Source organism: Drosophila arizonae, chromosome 2 (genome assembly GCF_054131065.1).
Source record: "Drosophila arizonae isolate 15081-1271.41 chromosome 2, UAZ_ARI_1.0, whole genome shotgun sequence".
In the NCBI taxonomy this organism is placed as follows: Eukaryota; Metazoa; Arthropoda; class Insecta; order Diptera; family Drosophilidae; genus Drosophila; species Drosophila arizonae.
Genome location: NC_142922.1, coordinates 2681633 through 2702382, shown reverse-complemented (window position 1 = coordinate 2702382; position 20750 = coordinate 2681633).

Genomic DNA, 20750 nt, shown 5'->3' with positions numbered 1-20750 from the left:
ACATTTTATTTTCCGCATTTTAATGTGAGGCGCATGTCGGCCGGTTCCGGACTTTTGTCCGTAGGGCTGTGGGTGTGTGGGGGATATGCGAGGGTGTGGGGGGTCAGCAGCGCAGCTTGTTTACCTTATCACGAAATTCATAAATTTTAAGTAACTTTAAGTTAAGGCGCACTCGACTTGCCGGTGCTCGTTTGCACCGTGTTGGCTAGTGTGCCAGCCCTTCTCGAATATTTCTCCAGCTTGTGCAATAAATTTGTTTATTTGCTTGAGACTCTTCTTCTTCAGCTTCATGTTGTTGTTTTGCCCTTTTTGTATTCAGTTTTTTATTTTTTGGTTATTCTTTTGGCTAAACATATTTTGCAGCAACCAGGCAAGTGTCACACAGCGAAACCTAAAGCCGTAAGCTAAAGCGCCCATCGCCCATCGCCCATGGCCCGACGTAGCCCACCGACAGCATCCTGTGCGGTTCCGTTCCGATCCTGCCCTATTCTGCTGTCCTGTCCTGCCTGCGGTTGTTGCGCCTAAAAGTAGTCAAATTGTGCGGACTAATAAATTTTGTTGGCTGTTGTTGTGGCACTTGTTTCGTTTGCTTTTTGCCAGCGCCGCCGTCGCTGCCATCCACTCAATTTACGCTGCTGCTGGCCAGCGGCAATGGCTTGTTGTTATTGTTGTTGCTGTTGTTATTGTTATTGCCTTTGTTGCTGTTATTCATACGGCTAGCAGCGCACATCCTGCGAGAGCTGGCTTACCTAGCCGCTTTGCACGTGCACGTTCGATGCCGCTGCCCCACCGTGCCACCGTCCCACCGTGCCACCGGCCCACCGCCCCCAGCCCAATCAACCAGCAGCAACCACCGTCTGCAACACACAACGCATGCCACAAGCTTTTACCTTTTTGAAATGACATTCATTGGCTTTTACGTGTTTATTTGGAATTTCATTAAAAATGATTAGAAGCTGTTTTGTTTTTGTGTGTGAGTGTGAGTGTGAGTGTGTTTTTTTCCTTTTTTTCGGTGGCCTCCTTTGTGTGGCTTCCAGAGAAAGGGAGAGCGAGGAAGGCCATGGCTCTCGAAACAGTGTCTGTTCGTCGTTCTGTCAGCACATAATGGCGCTTTCATGCTTGTGAATTTTATTTGAAAATTTTCTTGCTTTTGGTTTTTCAGCCGGCTGTCGTTGGCCTTGTTTTCCTTGTTTTTCCATTTTTTGACGCTGTTGTTGTTTGAATTTTGTCCAATATTTTAAATTGGTGCATACTTGTTGGCTTTGTTTGGGCTGCAGGCGTGGTGCCTTTTTGGCGGAGTGCCTGTTCCCTGTTGTCTGCCGTCTGCCGTCTGCCGTTCGCTGTCCGCTGTCTGCTGTCTGGCTATAAATTTTTAATAGATAATATGCGGCAGGCATGTGAATTGGCCTATGCTGGACTCGTAAAGCTTTTAATCGTCGCTTATTGTTATGTAGATTGCTCGGCTAATACCGTTGCCGAGCTGGCGACCCAACTGCAGCTGCTCTTGCTCGGCTGCCATTGACATAGCGCATAATAGCTATCTCCGGGCTTTGTGTGTGTGTGTGCTGTGAGCAAGGATGCATAATAACCTGTGTGTATGTGTGAGTGGGCGTGTGTGTGTGTGTGTGTGGTTGTGCTTTTGGTCTGGTCTATTTATAACTGTAATGCATAAATTAGCCATGGCAAAGTCAAAGGCGATAACGAGCTTAGTTAAAGTTCTTGGAGCACTAAGATTCCTCTTTAAGCCCCAAGCGATGCTGCAGCCTTTGGGCAGGTGAGTGTCGGCTGCGTAAATTGAGTTTCAGCCCAACAGGCGCCTCATTAAGGCGCTGCATACATTTGGCTGAAAATTATGCTACAGTTTCGAGCTCAATGCGTGCGCCCACTTAACGCGTCTGTTGCGCAAATTTTCGATTGTTGAGTCGGCACTTCATATGCAAAACTGCACACGGTCTAGCTGCTGCTGCTGCTGCTGCTGCTGTAGCAACTGCTGCTGCTGCTGCAACAACAGTGTTGTTAAAAATCTGGTATTTGTTGTTTTTGGCCTTTTTCGCTGGGCTGGCAGCGCTGCAAAGTTTTGAAGCGCACTTGGCAAGACATGAATGCGTAATAACCAAAAGCGGAAGCTAACAACCAGAAAGCCAAGGCAGCCGCCACACAGTCACTCACGCTCGCACTCACACACACACACACACACAGTCCAGACTCGAGAGTCAGAGCCACAACGAGCAGAGCGAGAGTGAGAACACACAGAGTCATGGACGACAGCACATATGCATCAAAAGAGCTAGAAAAACAACGGCAAACAATGCAAATGTATTTAGCATAATGAGACAGGAGAAATGTGCAAAAATGCAAACATTTGCGGGCTTGGGCAACAGTTAAGGCACTGGCAGCAACAGCAACAGCAGCAGCAGCAACAGCAGCAGCCTCTCACAGTCAAATGTGTGAATGTTGCTTGCAAATGGCAACAACATTTTTCTGTCATGTGTGTGTGTGTGTGAGTGTGTTTGTGTGCGCCTGTGCTTGTGCTTGTGTTTGTGTGTGTGCGCATAAGTGTGTGCGTTGGTTTTCAAAATGAAAGTCATATGCCAACTCATAACTCAACTCGTTGTTGTTGCTGTTGCTGTTGCCAGTTCGCCTGGCCGTGCCCAGGCGCAAGTTATTTCATTTGGTATTTCAAGTTTGTTGGCATTTGAATGAAGTCATTATGAAGGCGGTAGCTGCTCTCTGCTCTCTGTTCTCTTTTCTCTGCTGGCTGCTGGCTGCACTCACTGGCAACAACTAAATTCACATTTTTTTCATGCCTCGCTCTCAGGTATGTGCTGCTTTTTGTGCTGCTCTTTATTGCCAGCGTCGAAGTCAGCGCCTCTAAATAAGCATTGACACACACACACACGCACGCATATGCAGAGAGAAAGAGGAGGAGGGGTACGTGCAAATACACCTGAAACAGAATGTAATTAAAGTTGAGTTGCAAACTTTTGCTTTTATTTTTATTAACTTTACTTATTTATTTATTTTTTTGACTCTTCTCTGAGTGTGTGCGTGTGGTGTGTCCGTGTGTGTGTGGGGTGTTTGCATTTGTGAGTGGGTGTGCAATGAGCAGCTCGGCGACTTTAAAAGCACTTTCAACGGCTTGAACTTGGCACAGGCTTACGCACAAACCCATTAAAGCAGCTTAAGAACTTTTTTCTCGCACACGCAACCAGAAAAGTATGCAATGGAAACAAGCCTTCTTCACCGTGTTGCCGTGCTGCCGTGCTGCTTTGCTGCCTTGCTGCCTTGCTGCCTTGCCGCCGTGCTCTTGCCAGCGCTTTCTTGTACTTCATGCATATACGCATATAAGAAAACTTTTGCCACAGAGCCAGACAAACAGACAACGTGCGACTAACAAATGCTGATATGTACAAGTGCGTATGTGTGTGTACGAGTGTGTGTGTGTGTGTCTGTGAGTGTTGGGAAGCTGCGTGCTGTTAACTGGGCTATGGGTGGGTCGACTGGCTGCCGGGTGCGACATTAAGCTCCGTGCGTGCAAATACCATGAATCTGTTGGCATGTAAAACACTTTTGCTACGCCCAAAGCTGGCACACAACCAGAAGGGAGATGAAAGCAAAGAAAAAATACAAATTTGTTGCAGCAATTTGTCTGACAGTTTGTTCAGTTCAGTTTTTCTTCGTGTATTTCTTTTGCTACTCCTTAGCCGTGCTGCTGCTGGTGTTGGTGCTGGTGGTGCTGGTGGTGCTACCGTTACTGCAGCAACCGACTTAAGTCACATTTGAAAGTTGGTAAAAGTCATGCGCTGGTCGGGCAAAGTAATTGTGCTTATTTGTAGTGCAATTAAACAAATTAAAAAAATGTTCTGAAATCTTGTCGATAAGAACAAAAAAAAATCAAGCGTGAAATACAACAATAAAGCATTGCATGCGAATTTCCTTATTTTACATAACATTATTTGTTCGGGCGATGCAATCAATGTGGCCAATGACCAGAGTACGCAGTACGTGAGGCATTTAATTTATGCGGCGCATTGAAATTTATCACTGGACAAGCATCTTAATGGTTCATTAAATTCATTATTCGGACGACTGCAAAAAATAAAAACCAAAACAGCAAAAGTAAAAAGCAAAAACAAATAAAGAAAAAAAAATGCTGAAAACAAACAAACAAAAATAAAACCAACAAATGGCATAAAATAATGCACACGCACACACACATGCGCACACTCGCACACACTCTCTTACACTCACATGTGCACTTGTATGTGTTCTTTGCGTAACACGTATTTCTCTTGGCGCCTGGCGCATTTTAATTAGTTTTTGCTTTACGTTAATTTATTTTCATTTGAATTCTTTGCAAAATGGCTTCAAGGCGCGCACAAAAATGCAATTATGCATTCATTAAAGAAATTAATTGCAAACAACGTTTCGCATGCGAGGCAATTCGTATTATTGAAAATTCAACAAATGGTAACCTGCAGCCAGAAAAAAAAAAAGAAAACAACATGAGCAAAAACATAAAGTAAAGTAAAGCAACAAGCTGACAAGCAGTCTTAGCCCCAGTCTCAGCTCCAGCTCCAGCTCCTGCTCCATTCCCTGCCCCTGACCCGTTTGCTTGGCTTGGCTGGCGGCGGCCTTGTTGCGTCGTAAGTAGAACATTACCAAGGCTTTTATCGTAAATGCCAACATCTTTTGCTTGTAATTTTCTGTTACGTTCGCAACATTCTCACATTCGCATTCACATTCTCATTCAAATAATAATGGCTGCCTTTTATGTAGTTGTGCAATGATTACGTGATGCCTGCACACAAAAAGCACACACACTCACACATACACATACATACACGGACACATATTCCCATTAGATATAAGATTTCAGTTGGCTCTGCTGCCCTCCTAATGCTGATGCGTGCATTTGACTTTAACTTGAATGTCATACATTTTTGTTTCAAATTCACATTTATACGCACATTTACCATGTTCCAGCATCCAGCATCCAAAAGTCGGCATCCACGCATGCACATTCTCATATGCTACTTTAGAACACAATGCAAAGGGCTCTGTTCGGAGAACTTGCTTGAGATTTGTTCATACTCTGCTCTCTGAATAATGTGTGCTTCATTAATAAAAACTCTCCAAGTCAGCTTTTTGAATTTCAATAAAAGCTGACCAGGCAAGAGTGATAAGATTTTCCATTTAATTGTAAGTTATTTGTGGTATGGGAGAGGAAAACTTAAAAAAAAAATCGAGCTTTTTTTCTTTAAATATAAATTTGTTGAGAATTCAATATCTTAAATTTTATATCCCTTTCTATACGTATTTTACTCGTTCCATACATTCATATCGATTATCATTTATAGCTGCAAATTCTCCTGAGTGCAGTGTGTCCACTAGTCAAGCATGAATATCTTAACATTGCCAACATTTCGACTGCCAAAAAGAAACTGGAAAATAGCAAACATTATGCAGACAACAATCAAATAATGTCATCAGAGTTTGTATTGTCTTGCGGCCATTCTTGTTAAAACGAAAATTTATGTAAACTTAATATGAAAACGTCTGCAAGTTGCGAATAAATCTAATACGCTAATAATTACGGACTTGTACTCTGAGACTCTAATGTAAGCAAATGGGTAGACAGACAAAAAAAACCAGGCAGCTGTATATAAGAAATTCTAGATTTATCAAAATCATATAATATTTAATCATACATACCATACTAAAACTAACTGTTAAACAACAATAAAAATATCAATGTTATATATAAGATATTTGTGACTAGGAAACTCAAGTCGACAACTTGTGGAACTATTCCACATTCTGACTATCTCAGCGTGACGCTATTTGTGCTGCTGAGTGCTAGATGTAGCATATTATTACGTATACGGCACATTGCGCATTAGTCGTGCATTAGTCAGGCGTATGATTGTGTCTGAGCGAGGAACGTTGGAGCTGCTGCAGTAAAACAATAAAATGTTCCACCGATTGTCATTGGCAGAGAGCTGCAGTTGCAAGCTTATGATAATGCCGTTGCCACATCGCATTCTGCTGCTCTGCTGCTGATGTTGCGTGCGTTGATGCTGATGACGATGATGAGTTTTGAATGCGTAACTCTGGAAGCTGCAACTGAAGCCTCTGCCAAATGAGAAATACTTTCTTGCTTCTTGTTACCGTCCCTCACACACACACACACACACCAGGCCCACACACACATCAAAGACACACATCATACACATCATAGATACAAAAGCATATGCTGCTTGTTTGGGCAGCATCTTTGTTTCTGTGTGCGTGTGTGTGTGTGTGGCACTCTGGGGCATCTTTAGCCGCTTTACTGGTTCGTTGAACGCATTTCTCATTTTCATGTCCATTTCAGCAAATCTATGCGAGTCACATTCATTTGAATGTATTTGTCAACGGCAAAGCAAGCGAAGCAACAGAGCACCAATACATATATAGAACAGCAGGAGCAGGAGCGGGAGCAGCAGCAGCAGCAGCAGTACTAGCAGCAACTGCAGTAACAAGCATGACAAACAACCAACCAAATTAAAAGCAAAACAAGTAGAAATACTACAACTTAGTATGCTCAGCTGGGAGATACCCTGTAAGGCATAACATCAATATTGTATAGGATATGCTAGAAGAGAATATCAGGAACAGTATGCTTTGAGCTGTCTCTATGATTGATGCCGAGAAGAGAAAATTTTAAGCTTGGCTGACGTGCTAATGCTCAGCTCTGAGATGCTCTAAAAAACTTACGGAAACTGATGTAAGAATTATTATATAGTCTGTGTTTTGGAGTGGGGTATCGATGGTAAAAGAGAGTATTGATATCCTATGAATCAGGGAGGAAGCTGACAGCTTAACAACAACAGTTTAATTAACAATCCGCTTAACTCTAATATGGCCTATAAAGATCAAAGATCAATGCGTCATAGCTGAAGCTAATGACATCCATGTTGTTGCCACAGAGCTCTCATTAGTTGTGAATACTTCTATGCTGATCATACCCTACATTTAAATATGCGTTGGGTATACAAAAAGTACATGTTGCAAATATCTTAAGGGTATACTTAGTGTCTGATTTTTGCAGTGCGCTGCCTTTTGTCTCTGTTTGGCGACCAACAAGCAGCGCTTAAGTGGACAGTAAGCTTTTCTATCCCCGCACTACTGCGTGTGTGTGTGCGTGTGTGTGCGTGCGTGTGTGTCAGGGCTGGCAGCTGTGTGCACTCGCTTTTGGCTTTTGAATTTACAGTTAGTCCTGGAATTCGTATGATATGATATGCGTGCAGCTGTGCTTTGGGTCCATACAAAGCGTCGGCGCTGGCGGTATTGTTGTTTTTGGTGTTATTAGTGATGTTTTTCCAAGTCGTTGTTGTTGCTGCTGTTGCTATTGTTATAATAGTTGTTGTCTCGGTTAGGCTTGGCGCTGCCGTTGCAACGCGAGACCATAATAGTTTAGTAAGCTCTCTCTGGGGCATTCAACTGCACGAGATGACGTCTTTATTTCCCAAGGCAATCTTTTGCAACGAGTGTTTGTACATTTGTGCTTCCCTCTCCCGCCCCTCCCGCCCCCTCCTTCGCACTCCTTGCTGGTATTTGTGCAACTGAGGACAAAAGTTTGGTTGGCTTTACAGCGGCAACAAATAAATACAACCCATACAGAGCCGCGCAGCACAGAGCAGAGCAGTGCAGACCGCCTTCCGAGTCCCATGCGTCGCTAACAGGGCCCGAAAACAACAGAAGTATGCGCCGACAACGCTAACAACAGCGGTAAGTTGTTGATTTTGGTACTCGAATTCAAAAACTTCTGAAACAATGTTGAAGCAGGCTCAGTGCAAGAGTGCGGCAACGGAGGGGGGAGTGAGAGAGAGCGAACGCAGCCAGTGGCAAGGCTTTGCATGTTAGAGCATCGTTAGGGTAACAGTTGCACGTTATGCTGCACTCTTTGAGCTGAACCGTACTCTGAGTTGCAGTCACAAGCTGCAAGCCAGCTCAGCTTATGCCCAGCACAAATAGCAATAATTGAAGCAGACTTTTTTTTTCATTTAGCTTTGCCATTGATGAGGAAATTACCGGCAGAATTAGAGCTAATTGAATGAATGGAATAAATTGAAATTTTAATATATAGGATTTATTCGTAGTGCTTGACTCAACAAGTTTCTTGTTATGGCACAAGTCGATGGCTCTTGGGCCCTGCTTAAAGCACTTCTTCGACAACAGCATATTTAAAGTTGTAGCACCGTTATTGGCAATCTGACAATCTGGCCAACTGGTCTGGTTTTGGCTCTCTGCTGCTTGTCTGCTCTCTGCTTTTGCATGATTGTTTATCTTTAAACTTGACTCGGCTGCCTCTTCAGACTTTCAGCGCTAAAGCTCAACGCTCGCTCCCCAGTGAGCGACTTGCGTCTAAGCGTTAACTTTCAGTGGGCAACGGCAGACCGGAGCAGGCGTTATTGTTGCCTGGGTTGTTTAAGTAGCTGCAATGGCAATGTAAAGCGTGCTGCTTCACAGCAACTTTTATGGTCATCCAAAAAGTATGACAACTCAGGCTATTGCTCTCGCTCCAGCGCTGCCTCGCAGAGTAGACCAAGCTAACGCACAAACAGTCACACACATGTGACATCGTAATATGAACTGCTGTTGCTGTTGCTGTTGCTTCTACTGTTGCTGCTGCTGCTGCTGCTACTCGCAGTACCATACTTATTTATATACTTATAGTTTACGGCGCTGCGGGACATATTGTGCTCGAATATATATTTTTGTTCTAATGAAAAAGTTATGACCATCAAATAAAGTATGCTGCTTGCTGTTTGCCCCCAACAACAAAAAAAAAAACCAGCTCAAAAGTGAAGCAGCAGCAGCAGCAACAGCAACAGCTATGCCATTAAGTGACCGACCGTAAGACCTGCAATCGTTGTAGCTTTTGTTGTGTTGTTGGTGACCTCGTCGAAAGTTGACTCTATTGTGCTTCCTGTTTATGCTGCGCATTCCAATTGTTGTTGTTGCTGTTGCTGTTGTTGTAACTGCTTCTGCTGCTTCTGCTGCTGTTGCTGTTGCTGCTTTTTGTCTTCTGCTGACTGCTTGATATTGTTGCTGTTCTTGTTGTTGTTGTTATTATCTTTTGCCTTACGCTGGCTATTGCTTTTGTGGCTCTCATTGCCCGGCTATTGTTATGACTGCTTGCTGCGGTTGTTTTTTCTTTGCTGAGCTGTTGTTGTTGCTGTTGTTGTTGATTTTGTTATTATGGTCCCATTCGTAGTTCGTTTAATTCAGTTTTCATATATGTATATCCATATGCTAGTAACCGAGTGTCTCTCTGTGTGTGTGTATGTGTGTGTGTGTGCATCTAGAAGTACGCAGGCGAAACCTTTTGCCCACTGGGCGTATACTTTATCATACAATATTGTTTCGTTTTTATTACATGTCACTCATACGTGAACGACTCTCATGCGTGTGTGTGTGTGTGAGAGTGTGTGTTTGTGTGTGTGACGGAGCGTGTAAAGTGCGTTCTTTGGTTTTATATGAATTTTTTAGAGTCTTTTATGCACTCAGCACGAAAATTTGTTCGCCAAGAGTTTTACCACAACAAAAGCAACAAACATCCACAAATTTCATTTGCCACGTGCGTCGGTTGGTGAACTGAAAAGCTGCAAAGATGCTGCTACCAACGTTCTAATTTGGTTTTCCGAAAAACATACAAAATATATCTACATACACAAAGATGAGCTTCATAAGCCAACTAACTACCAGCCGCACATACATATATAGAGAGAGGGGGGGAGAAAGAGGGATACACACGCACACACACACACACACTTGTCTTTGCCTTTGCTCTAGACTCTTGTATATGCCGCAATTCATATATTTTTTAACGAGAATTACCATAAAATTACATATGCAAATATACATATTCTATAGTCAGGGCGCAGTCGGATAATCAGGCTGTTAGGGTGCCTGGCAACTAGGCTAGAGATTTAGCTATTTGTCGGCTGTGCGTAGAATATCTTCACTCTGAGCACGTAATACGTGACAATTACTACATTTTAGGTAAAACATGCTCATTAAATCATTTCAGCTTAATTCCTTGGCAGCGGCAACGGCAGCGGCAGAGGCAGCGAAGGCAAAGGCAAAGGTAAAATGCAAAATCTGCGTACACTAACTAGGCTCGAAGAGCTATTGTTACCGACAATGAGGATGCTGTTTTTACTTGTTTTATAAGCTCGCTGAGAGCATGTGAAACCCAAAGTATTTGTCTAGTACTGAGCCAAGTCATAGTTGGAGTAGCGCAGCCAAGGCCGGGCCAAGCTAACTGGTCCTCGGCTATATATGTACCCCGTAGTTAGCAACTATAAACAATGGCGAGCTGCAGGCAGATAACAATATACCGCCCTCTGCCAAAGGATTTAACGAGACGTGCTGACGTGGCCGAGAAGAACAGCTCTGATGAGTGGTGATGGAGCCAGCATGAGTGCAACAACTAAACGCTACAGCAGCTAAGGAATTTAGTCCAACAAAGCCAACGGGACGCAGGCAGACAGTCAGCCTGGCTGCCTGTTGGCGGGCTGCATGGCTGTCTGGCTGCATGGCTGGCAAATGAACAGGCAACGCAGGTCGGCTGCTGCCTGCTGCCGCTACACACAGCTCAGGAAGTGTAGCATCAGCGACAGTATCCTGTAGTGTCCTTTTGGCGCACTTTGCTTGACGTTTAGCTGGCCCAAGTGCTGGCGCCCCCCACCGCCTGCACCCGCAGTGCCCTGCAGCAGCAGCACGTGCTGCTCACTTGAAAGCGTTGCCTACCTACATTACTTATTATGATTATTATTATTTAATGCAACAACGGCATAGACACAGGACAACACTATAGCCAGTGCAGCAACAGTTCCCACCATAAGTACATCCAGTGTTGAGCACGTGACAGCCCGCTCACGACACCTAATGTCCTCTAATGTGCACTGAGGCCAAGATTGTGAGTGTGTGTGTCTGTGTGTGTTGGCTTGGTCCACTAAATAAAATATTTCACACTTTTATGCTCGACCAGAAAGTGGGAAAGGTAAATTGGTTTTACGTACTGTCCGTCTGTTTGTCTTTAAGATATGTTTATGGAAGCTAGAGAGTTGAAAATTCAAATATACAATCTAAAGTTAATTTTGTCATTGAAAACCTGACTTGAAGAAATGTTTCCTTTTTTTTAAATTTCAGAAATATTATAAATACATGAAGATATTTTATTTACCAAATTTGTTATTATTATATTTTTGAGGCTGTGGGAGGTTACCCATATTCCCAGCTTATTGGCAAAGCTGTTGTTTAAAAACATGTACCACGTTTGAGGTATTATAGGTAGAGTTGAAGGATATATCTGAAACATTCTAATATCCTAACAAACACTTTCACGTAACTCATAGGCCATACAGATATACCTATAAGACCTATAAGAAAAAGTATTGTATAGAAACGTGCTAGAGCATCGTTGAGTCTGATTGAATCCATTTCTATGCCTTTTCGAATGCCAATCGAGTGCTGCGTAGAGAATTGTGCGTGCATAACTATTTTACTTAACTCTCACGTTATGAGCACGTTGGCATCTGCTCTTTGATAGTGGCTTAGTCTCTGGTCGGCCGGCTTCGTACTGTGGCATGTTGTCCATGGCACGTCGTCGCTCGCATTGTTTTGTCCCCTTTGTTTGGTTCACCTAGGCGGCTGCTCTTGTGGCTAGCCTCGGCTCGGCGTCGCTCGGCCTGCCGTGGCCCGGTCCCCTGCTTGGCTTGTTATTCTTTTGTTGCATGCACTTTTCGCAGTATTTCGTAATATTTGCTAAGTATGCTTTTGAAATTGTGGTCTTCCACCATTATGTCATTCATTCAAGTCGAGCGACAACAACATGGACAACAAAAGCGCAGGCAACAATAACCAAGTTGATGACCGAATCGTAGAGTTCTACTTCTGGCACAACTACCAGTTATAGTTGTAGTTGTAGTAGTTGTTGTTATTGTTGCTGTTGCTGATGTTGTTGCTGCTGATGTCGTTAGACTCGTTATTGAAAGAGATAAAGAGCGGTTACTTAGGCGCACGCCAGTTTTATTATTGTTGTGGATGCTGCTGTTGTTGCTGCTGCTGCTGCAGCTGCTGCTGCGGCAGCTCCTCTTATTTGTAGTTGCCGTCTCAGTGTAATAATGTTACATAAATATTACTAATTTCATGAAATTTATTTAACTGTAGTTAAATTTAGTGCAGTTAGACACTGCAGTATTCTGCGCACACATTGCGCATACGGCCTGTTGGTCGGGCCCAGCCCACAGCCCGAGGCGTGCTGACAGGCAGCATGTGCAGACAGAGGCCGGACGAACGGACTGGCTGCCAGCCAGTCAGCCAGCCAGTGTGAGGCCAAGACAAAGTCCGCTTCAACTGCCTAGCTGGCTGGCTGGCTGGCTGCTGGCAAATTTGTACTTGGTTACTCCTGAATTTGAGAGAATGTGCGGCTAGAACTAGGAATCGAGGCTGTGGCTGAAGATGCGGAGACTGGGAGCTGCAAGCAGGGGCTGTGCTATTGCATGTCCGCTGGCCTGACGTTGTTTAAACGCACAGCATTTAGGCTTAAATTGCGGTCGCTTTGGCGTATTCCCATGAATTTCATCTCCCCATCCATCTACAGAGAGCTGCGTGTGCTGCTCTGGTGGGCGTGTCATTAGACAGCGACGGAGCTAAAAGAGATAAATGGCGACAGCGACAGTCGTTGAACTTTTTGCTTTGTAAGTTGTTTATGCAATTCAAATGAGTCGCAAGGCGAACGGGAGAACGGGAGAGATCCGGATAATACATTTTATTTGCAATCTTAACCCTAATTTAGTTTGCCAGTCTCCCGGCCAGGCTTGACAGAGAAAGCAACTGTCGTCTCAATGAAAAGAAAATGCACAGCAGCAGCAGCAAAAAGCGCACAATAAACATTCACACATACTAGCAAAAAAAACTCACACACATACACATAGACAGCTTTTGGTACGCAATGCGGCAGTGCCGCAATTTTCATTTGCTCAAAGAAATGCAAGAGGAAACGGCCAAAAGACGATGGAAGACGAAGCCAAAGTAGCGAGCTGAAGGGCCCTCGCGCTACATCGAGCCAAAGGCCAATGAAAATGACTAATTTAGAGTTTAATTAAAATGCGCTAACGATTTGGCGCGCAAAACAGCAAATAAAACAACAGCAACAACAGCAGCAACAGCAACAACAGCAACAACAACGATGGCAATGCGAAACTCGAGCTACATTTTAAGCTTGGCTGTCGCTCAAGAAAATAGCTGGCAAATAAATAAGGAGCCGAAGCATTAAACACAATGAAAACACAATGAAATGAGAGCTCAATTCAAAAGAGCAAATGCAATCCATTCATACAAATACTTATATACATACATATATACATCGTAAGTAATTGAAAATGCAATCAAGTCGATAAGAGAAAGCTTAAAGATGCATAAAGCTGGCCAGTACAAAAAGAAAAAAGGATAATAGATATATATATCTATATCTAAATTATTTATGGTAAACATATATTTCTATTATATGAATTCATTATTAATAAATACATATTTATATTTCATGTAAATTGTCAATTAATTCATTTGCCACGATTGATGAAATAATTGCTGAAAGTGTTATTACAAGGCATATGGCAGCCAGGCAACTCATAAATCCTGCTACCCCAAAAACCGCCTTGGGTCGACTGCCTTCAATTCTGACTTGAAATGAGAGACTAAGCGATGTTAAATTGACAGCACATTAAACTCGCTGCCACAGCAGCCAAACAATTTTAATACACTCGAAAGTCTATTTCGGGCAACATAACAAGCCACATCAACAACAGCAGGAGCAGCAGCAGCAGCAGCAACTGTTGTTGTTGTTGCCTTGGTGCCAGCCCGTCAGTTGGCGTTATTAATCGCCAGGCATTCATAATTGTGGCTGCCATTATAATTGTCATTATGTGCAATACATAGATGGATAGTTGTCCCTGTCAAAGTGTCGCTCGCTGTCTTAGCGCCGCGACGGCCATGCGGTTGTGCGCCGTCTTCACAGCTATATTGTTTCTGTGCGTGTGTGTGTGTGTGTGTGTGTGTGTCGCTGCAATGTAATTGACTGTGAATAATAACCGCTATAATAATTTTCAGCCACAACACCAAGGATAGCAGTGCCAGGCCCAAAAAGCAAGCGACGATGACGACAATGTTGTTGATGATGATGATGGCGCGGCGCAGACACAAAGCTGCGACGTCAGCGATTGGTTGCTGCTCCGGCTCCTGCTTAGACTACAGACCCACAAAGCCTAGGCGCAATTTGGCGATTGACAATCCTATTTATGACAACAGGAGAAGCCAGCTGGGCGGCAGCTAAATCGCAGGCATACATAAACAATATGTAGGAAGAAGTTCAGGGAGCAGGCAGCAGACAGCAGGAATCGGGGCCCGGGACCAGTTCCAGGCAAGTGGCAGCACACAATCATAAATGACATTGCTCAATTGCATTTGATTAAGTTAATTGTTTTTGGGTTTATGGCCGGGCGATTAACAATGACGCGAAGTCAACTGCTCCTGCTCCTGCTCCTGCCGCTGCTGCTGCTGCTGCTGCTGCTGCTGTTGTCATTAAGGTGGCAAATAGGGACTGTGGGTGGGATGGGCTTGGTTCCAAATGTCAGCTGCGTTGGCATTTCTGCATTGAATTATTGACATAATTTACAAAATCTGTGCCTAATGGGCCATATGACTGCCTGGAGTGGGCAGCTACGCCGGATATACGGCCGAGTAAATGTGCGCTCGTGTGAGCCTTGCTATGCGTGTGTCAGTGTATGTGTGCGTGTGAGTGGGTGTGTGTGTAACTGCACTGCATGTCAAACTGAAATTTGTACAAGCTGCAAGCAGAAGCAGTCGAACCACAGGCGGCAACAGGTTTAATTATATTGCCCACATCTTTATTGAATTATTACGGTTTATTAATGACACAGCCGGAATCCGATTAGGGCATACAAAATGAGGCAGCGTTAAATAGAAGCCTGCTCACTGCAATATGCAGTATGCATTATGTTGCATGCAGCTTTGGCTTGGCCTAGCCTAGCACCTTGGCCTCGTTGACATGTGAACTGGCCAATGGTTCAATCGCATTGCAGGAGGAGCTGTGCGTGTGTGTGTGTGTGTGTGCTGTGGCTAAACTAGCAACAGAGAACCGCAAGTGCCAATGCCACAGGCCAGCACAAACAACAACAACAACAACAACAACAACAATGAATGCAAACAGTCAACAAGAGGGCACTGTGTACACTGTAAACCATAAAACTAATCTTATTTGACAGATGAATTAATTAAAATCAGTGAAACGCATCTAGGTGACAACACTGCCTGGTGGCTGGTGACTGGCGGCCGGTCTCTAGTCCTCCGCCTGACAACTGGTGACTGGCCAGATCCGCCCAGGGCGATTGCTTGGCTGGCTGTGCATTTAAATTTACCTAGGCCCTGGCTGTGGCCCGGGTAAATGGTAATGGAAATGTACTAAGAGAGAGAGAGAGAGAGTGAGAGTGAGCGAGTGAGAGAGGGCGACTGAGAGGTGCAGTTGTACTTGCAGCTGGAACAGTTGCATGTATTTTCAAATTAATTTAACACTGTCAATTTGCTGGCCAGCTTACAGCGGCGACAGGCAGTCGGCGAGCTGGTCGCTGGGGCAGTTGTTATTGCTGCATTTGGTTGGTAAACGTTAACTAATTCCATGGAAATGTTGTTGATGCTGCCGCTGCTGCTGCTGCTGCTGCTGCTGCTCCTGCTATTTGCATTTGCAAAACCACAGCAGCAACAGCAGCAGCAACAGGGGCAGAGTTGGTGGCTTCTCTATTCACAGTGGTGGCTCACTGCCCGCAGCCATTGGCGGTGTTGGCGCAGCTCTGAGTGACGGCAACAGCCAGTGACATTTAGCATGATTTAATGGCACCGCTGCGGGGGCAGCTATGTGTCCGAATTCTGCTTCTCGGGCTCCTCCTCCTGCTGCTCCTGCTGCTGCTGCTGGCTAACAGCAGCCATTGTAAGATGCAAATCACAAAATGTTATTTGGATTGCGCGACAGCCAAAAAGAAATGTGATGCATCCATTGAAAGCTTTGTCGTGTCGCTCTCGCACTCGCAAAACTGCGCGTGGGTTGAGTGCAAATGCTAATGACTTTGTCTTGTTATCGATGTCAAAGTTTGCTCTAATAATCAACTTCAACTACTCCATGCGCAGAAGTTCAACTAATTAAGTGACTTTTGCTTTTGTCTAACAGACAAACAAGAACAACAACAATAGAAATAAAAGTGCCTCCTGTTTGGAGCACCCGCTGTGGGCTGAAATAATTAATGAACTGCAGCAGGCCACACCACACCACAGAGCACACCGCACCACTTCAGTGGCAAGGCCACACATGACGCAACCAAGTACCTCCGGATACAGTTCCGCCTTTATTAGTCAACAATGCTGACCGGCCAAGCCTCAAGCCGCATGGAAGACCATTTTTGGCCAGTCCTAATTGCTGTTAGAGGGCAACTTTATTCAATTTACAGATACGCACACCACGCGCATTGCCGTGGGTCAGCTACAAACTTGCCATCAAAGCTGTGGACGTCTGATGGGGGCAGGGTCCGGGGCAGGAGTTGGGGCAGAGGCAGAGGCAATACAAGTTCTATATATAAACCATTTTTAGTGCAAACATCTTGAACACTCTCGCACATCGGTAGCACTCTTTGTATTATTACTATATTTTCAGTAATTATTTCAAATATTTACTGGTCAACCCTCGAGACGGACGGCTGTTGATGTACAGCTCTACGGATAGAAGTGACGGCAGGCGTCAGCTAGACAAGCGTTTGAAAACTATTAAACAGCGACCAAAAGTTCACATAACACGGCCGGAAGGGGAACGGACGGGGAGCGGAAGGTGCGTGCTGTTGCCTGTCAGAGTTTGGGATGGTCCTTGGCCAATTCTCGTCGTTGTTGTTGCTGTTGTTGTTGTTGTTGGCGCTGGTCTATGGCAAACAAACTATGCAGGCTTTTAAGCATTTGTGTAACATTAATTAAATTTATATTCAAACAGCGAGCGACTTAATTTCTAATTTCCGCCTCAGTTTGTGACGGTGAGCAGAGAGACGCTGAAGTTAAATTAGGTATGAGTGGGGTAGCGGTGCGGTGCGTGGCGGTGGTGCGGTGCGCTGCGACTATCGTTGTGGTTGCCTTGGGCCTGTGGTGGCCCCTTTGAGTGACTGGCAGTTTAAGCCACCTTCCTGGGCGTCATTAACTTTAATGCGCCGCTTTATTTCACAGCAAACAAATGTCATAACAACAGACCCACACCCCCCTCTAAAAGCACACACACACACATAGGCAGTCAGTCAGTCAGGTTACCCACTACCAGGATCACTGCTAGAAGTGGTGCTAGTTATACTGTTATGCTCATTCATGAACTGAAGAGAGTATATTGGTTTTGGCCAATTGTCGTGTTTCTGGCCATCCATCCGTCGTTATGTCACAAGCAACGTGGAAAATCGGGAAATATTTTATCAGATCTGGAGAGAATTGATTTGGAATATAACTTAATACATATAATACTTTTGGTGTTAAAGGCAAAAGAGCTAGACACTGAAGAATTCGAGAGCTTTGGAGCATATACTAAATACATAATTACGATTGAGTTACCGAACATTGTATATACATATCTCTCGTCGGAGAGTGGTATATCAGGGTTTACTGCCGAGTCCTGCCTGACTACGTTACCTATAACAGATTCAACTGTTTCTGTGCAGTGAATGGGTATCATGCAGCCGGTAGCACCCGACAGCAGCGCTCTCACTTGGGTGCGGTTGTTGTTGTTGTAGTTATAGTCCCCGAAAGCAGCCCATCAGCTAGCGAAACAAGTGCAAAATTTATGCCAGCCATAGTTTCTGTCATAATTGTCGGCACTGTTGGACTCGTTCGTATTTTTGTACTCAGGCTGAAAAGTGTTGACGGCTTTGAAATATGAGGCACATGGCAAAAGGTAACAACAACAGCAACAACAACGTAATCAGCACCTGGGCCCACTCTCGGCTGCAGAAGTGCGTCATTGCGGCACACGTTGACAATATCTGCTGTCGGCTTATTTGCCAGCTCAGCTGCCACGTGAATGTGAGCTGTGAACCCGCCCACGCTCACACACACACACACACACACACACTTACACACACAGACACACTGAGTAATTCACACACTGGCCTCGCAGTGGGTACTTCGGCACAGGCATCCTCTTAGCTCTGTTCAGTTGGTGTTCGCTTGCTAACTTCTTGGCCTGCTTCATTTTATGCTTGTTGAGTTAATAGTTGCCTCACCCTCCCTCTCTCATTCTCTCTCATTCTTGCTCTTTCGTACTCGTGTTCTTGTAGCTGCTGCTGGTAGTGGTAAATGCAAGTGCCGTAATTTGTAATTTCAGGCAAATGAATTTTTGGCTTTTGGGGTTGTTGTACCCGTTTGCCCGGTGCCCAGTGCCTAGTGCCCAGTGCCGAGTGCCGAGTGCCGAGTGTCGAGCGCTGAGTGCCGTGTGCTGGCGTAATCGTTTTGACAGCTTTACTAGCCAACACACAACAGGCCAGGTGGTATAGCAGTAGTAGTAGTAGTTCAGTGTTCAATTGACAAACGTTGCTGGCCTCTGTTGGCCGACTTTATCGCACCCTCGCCCTCACCTCACAGCCCCCCCACCCCACCAGGCACCCAGGACTTTTAAATAAACCATAAAACACGACTATTCACTTCAGTTGCGTTGCGGCGCTGGTAACATTTTTGGAGCTGCGGCTATGTCGCCTCTATTAAAGCGTTTTATCTCGTTTTTATCGCTTCTTTAGTCCGGGCGGATCTGGCCGCGCTTGCCAATGAGCCGCATGGCTGGCTACCGCACTGCTCCAGTGCTCCACTACTTCATTGCCTCAGTCTCTGAGTTGGGCTTTCCGTCTTTCCCGCTCCCGCTCCCATTGCCTTTGCCTTTGCCTGGTTATTACTAGTGTCAGTCATCCTCAATTTCATGGGGTATTGTTACCTTGCTTGTCTGTTTGTGTTCTCTCTGTTTTTTGTTTTATTTTTTCCTCTGGTCTTTCTCGTACTTTTTATGTGCTCCTGGCCTTTTAGGCCAGTCCACTTCAGTCCAGTCACATAAAATGAATGCTAAAGTTAAAATTGTCAGCATTGTCGATTGGCCAAAAATAGCCAAAGTCAGAGTCTCGCACACAAACACGCCCAGGGACAGATAGGCAGATACAGATATAGCTATCCAGATACAGATAGAGCTACAGTGAGTGCTGTCTCTAATTATCATTAATTTTATAGTTGTGGCTGTCGGCTAGGCTTAGACAGTTTTTAAGTGCAAATCTAATGCAGATACGCTAACAGCAACAATTACTGCTGCTCCTGCTCCTGCCAATGACTCCTTCCCCCTGCCTAATTAACCCATTTCTGTCAAGGAATTGTTTGCGAGTTCGCTTCAGTTTGACAGCAGAGAGTCAGACAGAAGCTTAGGCTTAGAGCAATCATAGAGGCAATAGAACTCAAATTGAACTTTCACAAAGCTTCCAATATGATTGATAGTGTTCTGTAGACTAATAGACGTTTCAAAATCATATCAAACACTAAATTTCTTGTCAACATGAGAAAGACAAGTTGCACTTGGACTAATCTCTACAAAATTTGATTGATAATTCTCTATAGTTCTGCACACTCCTCTGTTAGTCTCAATTTAAAATCATATCGAAAATCAGAATTTCTTTCCGATATTTGGCAATATTTGACACCACAGTGCACAGCGCCTTGGACTGAAGCTCATCGTAAAAGTTTTAAGTGTTTGGCAGACATTTTCTCGTTAGTTGCGAGGCGGACGTCGAACTTATTTGGACAATGTCCATGCTCTGCTCATTGGCAGCCCACACACCACTCTCGTGGGCGTGTAGCTGCTTCAAAATTCTCGTTAAAATCGAGAAAAAAAAAATGTTTTAAAAAGAAGAAGAAAAAATTAACTAAAAACTTTGTGCAAACAACTCAGAAGCGACATTTGTTTAAGCTGCTGTCATTGGTGTAGTGGCTGGTGTCGTTGTCAAAGTTGTTGTTGTTGTTGCTGGTTCTGTTGTTGTTGTTGTTGTTTTTGTTGAATTTGTTCTTTCTTGTTTGTTGTGAGCTGTGGCCAGCCTAATTTTCAAATTAAACTTTAAGTAGCCGCCCACTCACCACTCAGCAAATTGACCACTTCCCTCTTCCTCCCGGCCTTCAATGCGTAATGCGGCTTAGCTTAAGGGTGAAGCCTTTAAGTTGTTGAAGGATCTGAATTTGAAGTGCCAGCGGGTTGCCAAAGCCATTCAATAAATACAATACCACAATATTCCATCTCGTAGTCTGTTTCTCATATTACACATACACATAGACATACACACACATATATTTCGCCTCACCATTGACATTGTCATGCTCGAGTCGAGTCGGGTTGAGTTGAGTTTATTCATTTTATTTGCCATACTTATATATATGTACTTTCCATTTTGTTTCGCTTCAGCTTCGGTTTTTTTTTTTTTTTTTTTTTTTTTCTTTTTTTGCTATTTCTCTTACGACTATGACAAATAAAATGTGCATGATTTTATGATCTGTTGATATTCCATTACAATTTTGTAAATATTTTGCTGCTGCTGCTGCTGCTGCTGCTGCTGCTGCTGCTGCTGCTGCTGCTGCTGCTGCTG